Raw genomic sequence first — 4,091 nt, forward strand, 5'->3', positions numbered from 1 at the left:
TTGGAGCGGCCCAGCAGCAGAACTCTGCTCCTCCCGGGAGCCCTCAGGTAAGGGCGCAGATTTTTCCAGATCGCAGCCCTCGCCCGCGGGAGGCCTGCGATCGGAAAATCTGGGCCATTATAGTAAGAACACTGATTAATGGGACTTCAGCTTGGAAGGGCTGTATGCCAAACTGTAGGAGTGTATTCAGTTGCAGGTACCGACTCCCTTGTTAACCTACGTCCTGAAACTACATCCTGAACCTGCTAATATGTCTGGTTATGTAAGGACTGTTTTGCTGCCTATGTCACAACAGTGACTACACTTCAAAAGTACTTCATTGGCTGCAAAGCACTTTGGGACGTCCTGAGGACATGAAAGGTGCTATATAAATGTAGGTGTCAGCTGCGGCTCAGTGGTAGCATTCTCGCCTCTGAGTCTCAAGGTTGTGGGTGCAAGTTCCACTACCGAGGCCCCGTCTGCCCTCTCAGGTGGACGTAAAAGGTCCCATGGCACCAATCGAAGAAGAGCAGGGGAGATATCACTGGTGTCCTGGCCAATATTTATCCCTCAGCCAACATCACTAAAAACAGATTATCTGGTCATTATCACAGTGCTGTTTGTGGGAGCTTGCTGTGCGCAAATTGGCTGCCCCCCTTCCTACATTACAACAGTGACTACACTTCAAACATACTTAAGTGACTGCAAAAGCCACTTTGGGGGCATCCTGAGCTACATAAATAGAAGTTCTTTATTTCTTGCTGTGCTAGACCTGTGGAAGAAGAAGTAAGAAAATAATGATGGGTGTGCACCCAGGGAGGGGGATTAGCTAGAGACAGTTCTGGAGTTCATTTGCGGCTTAGATAGTTAAAGAGTTTTAGCAGATGCATCTTCTGCTTTGTACCTACGCACCTGCGCCTGGCACTGGCCTAGCAACCTCGCCATTGCCAACTGGCAAGGAGACTTTGCCTCCCCAGGAGCTCAATTGCCTGCGCCTAAAAATCAGTGAGGTGCCTTATATCTGGTGTTCCCTCCACCAGTGGCCTGCATCTCCTCCCAGAACAATATTAACAGCATTACGTGAAAGGCAAGCATGTGAAGCATATCTCTCTCAAGTGGCAAACAGACAGCTGATGTAATAATTGCAAGAACGTCCCTGTAACATGAGAGGTTGGAGGTGGTCACGTGAAAGGACATCAAAGGGGACTTCCTGATATTGGTGGGTGAGATCGAGAGCCAATGAACCACTGTCCACTGTGAATGAAGACTTGTCACTCCATTTTAGAAATGAGTGATCAGTATGTGGGGTCCCTTGCTGCCAAATTGAAACGGTGAAGGTAGCAGTTCTCTTACCTTGCCCGCCCTCACAAGGTCACTGTAATTTTCATGGCATTGTTACGCTCTCCTGCGGGTGAGCGAAGTGGCACCCAGCACCACTGTCACTTCCCTTCAGGTGGCTGTGGTGACCTACTTAGGTGGTCTCCTTCCCTGTGAGCCCTGTAGGTGACCTCCCCTCTGACAGATCCCATCCAGGAGGATGCATAGGTTGGGATCTGAGAAATTCCAGGCTCGTATCCTTCTGCCAACACTTGCCTGAGACCTTCCTTGCGAGCCGCCACTGTGTGAAGTAGAAGCCTTCAGAAATCAGAAAGGAATCCTTTGGTAAGAAATCACTACAGTTGAACATCCTTCCAAAGCTGGAGGACAAAACTCACACCAATTACCAGCTGTGCTTCCAGGGAGTTGTTGCTTTTAAATCCTACAGCAACAAATGTCCTCCCCACTAACCCTGGTAGAATCATAGAATCATAGAATGGTTACAGCACAGAAGAAGGCCATTCGGCCCATTGAGCCCATGCCGGCTCTCTGCAAGAGCACTCCAGCTAGTCCCACTCCCCCGCCCTTTCCCCGTAGCCCTGCAAATTTTTTCCCCTCAGGTACTTATCCAATTCCCTTTTGAAAGCCACAATTGAATCTGCCTCCACCACCCTTTCAGACAGTGCATTCCAGCTCCTGACCACTCGCTGCATAAAAAAGTTTTTCCTCATGTCACCTTTGATTCTTTTGCCAATCACCTTAAATCTGTGTCCTCTGGTTCGCGACCCTGCCACCAATGGGAACAGTTTCTCTCTATCTACTCTGTCTCGACCCCTCATGATTTTGAACACCTCTATCAAATCTCCTCTCAATCTTCTCTGCTCTAAGGAGAACAACCCCAGCTTCTCCAGTCTATCCACATAACTGAAGTCCCTCATCCCTGGAACCATTCTTGTAAATCTTTACTGCACCCTCTCTAAGGCCTTATGATTTACTTCCATGAAGCACAGGAGTTGTGCTTCTGGCCCAACGTCCAATGTGGTAATGAGTGGGCCTGTGAATTCTGGCAGGGTCAGCAATATGTTTCACTGGCAGATGGAAGTCCCTTGCTACCAGTAGACTGGAGTGTAAATAACTTCACAGATTTTCAGGGCCAAGATATCTTGAGTTTTCTGAGTTCAGCTTTTCCCTATTCAAAATGAACTACTGACACTAAGGCCTGTGGCATAGTGGTTAGCACTGTTGCCTCACAGCGCCAGGGACCTGGGTTCGAATCCGGCCTCGGGCGACTGTCTGTGTGGAGTTTGCACATTCTCCCCGTGTTTGCGTGGGTTTCCTCCGGGTGCTCCGGTTTCCTCCCACAGTCCAAAGATGTGCAGGTTAGGTTGATTGGCTATGATAAATTGACCCTTAGTGTTAGGGGGATTAAATACGTGGGGTTACAGGATAGGGTGGGATATGTGTTGGTGTAGGAGTTATGGGGATCGGGTGGGATATGTGTCGGTGCAGGCTCGATGGGCCGAAATGGCCTCTATCTGCACTGTGGGGTTTCTGTGATTCTGTGTGATAGTAGTGGAAACAGTAGGGAGATCAGGCAGCGAGGCCAACTGCTGCCTCCCTGCCCCAAATTTAATTTCACCCCTCCTGCCCCTGCCGGTTAGCCACTCCTTTCTTGCCCGCCATGTGCAAAGGCCACCAGGGAAGAGGGTCCTGGGTCCCTGTCTCATTACCCTCCTCTCCACCCATCTTATTGCCACTTACTGAAGCCTGGCGGTAGGCCCTGGGCTAGTGGTGGGAAGGTCTCAAGGTCTCCTGATGGAGGGAGAGGGCCCAATAGCAGCCTTCTCTCCCTCCATTTCAGCCTGATCCCTTATCTGCTGAAGGACTTAGTCTCGCCCCGGCCTTTAATAGAAGATTTGCTTCGGAGATCTCCTGCCCATTCATTTAGCTTACCACATAACCTGCTGTTGTATTCCACTTCGGAACACCTGGAATTTCCTTGGGGCTACTGGGAGCACACCGTAAAGACATAATGGCTCCTGACGCAGGAAAGTGGGCCAGCTCATGGCAGGGTTGAGATGGCAGGCAGATTCACAGAAGTTACATTTATATCGCAACTTTCACAAACTCAGGACGCCCCAAAGACCTTCACAATTAAGTACTTTTAAAGCAATGAGATAAATGATCGGATAATCTGTTTTTGGTGGCGTTGGTTGAGGGGTAAATGTTTACCAGGACACCAGGAGAACTCCCTGCTCTTCTTCAAATAGTGCCCTAAGAGGGAAGACGGAGTGTCCTGCCCTGAAATGTGGGCCTAGATTAGGTGTTCATGTCCATGAAGTGGCGCTTGAACCCATGACCTTCTGACCCAGAGGTGAACGTGCTACCACAGAGCCAAGGCGGACACCTACCCCGTTTTTACTGAGTTAAATGATATGTAACAAATCGGGTCACATTGCTTGAAAATAAAAACAGATTTATCTTAAAACGTTTGCGTAAGAAATCATTTATTTTAGTGGGTGTGGGGGGGGGGGGGCAGGATTTAAATTTGGAGCAGGGAGCCTCCCCACCCGATGTTTCCGCTGCTATTCCATCTGATCATGAGGGAATTTCAGGCCTTAATGTCAGGAGTTATTTTGAATGGGTGGGGGGGGAGGGGAGGGGTAGGTTGAACTTAAGGAAAATCCAGCCCTAAAGGTGCTACATTTTCAAGATTAAATGACTGAACTAACTGTAATAAATACTGCAAGCGAAGCATTCATGCTATTCCTGCTCTATTTTTATTGCATTAAATG

Source organism: Somniosus microcephalus, chromosome 15 (genome assembly GCF_052327205.1).
Source record: "Somniosus microcephalus isolate GS21.2 chromosome 15, FLI_Smic_1.0, whole genome shotgun sequence".
Classification (NCBI taxonomy): domain Eukaryota; kingdom Metazoa; phylum Chordata; class Chondrichthyes; order Squaliformes; family Somniosidae; genus Somniosus; species Somniosus microcephalus.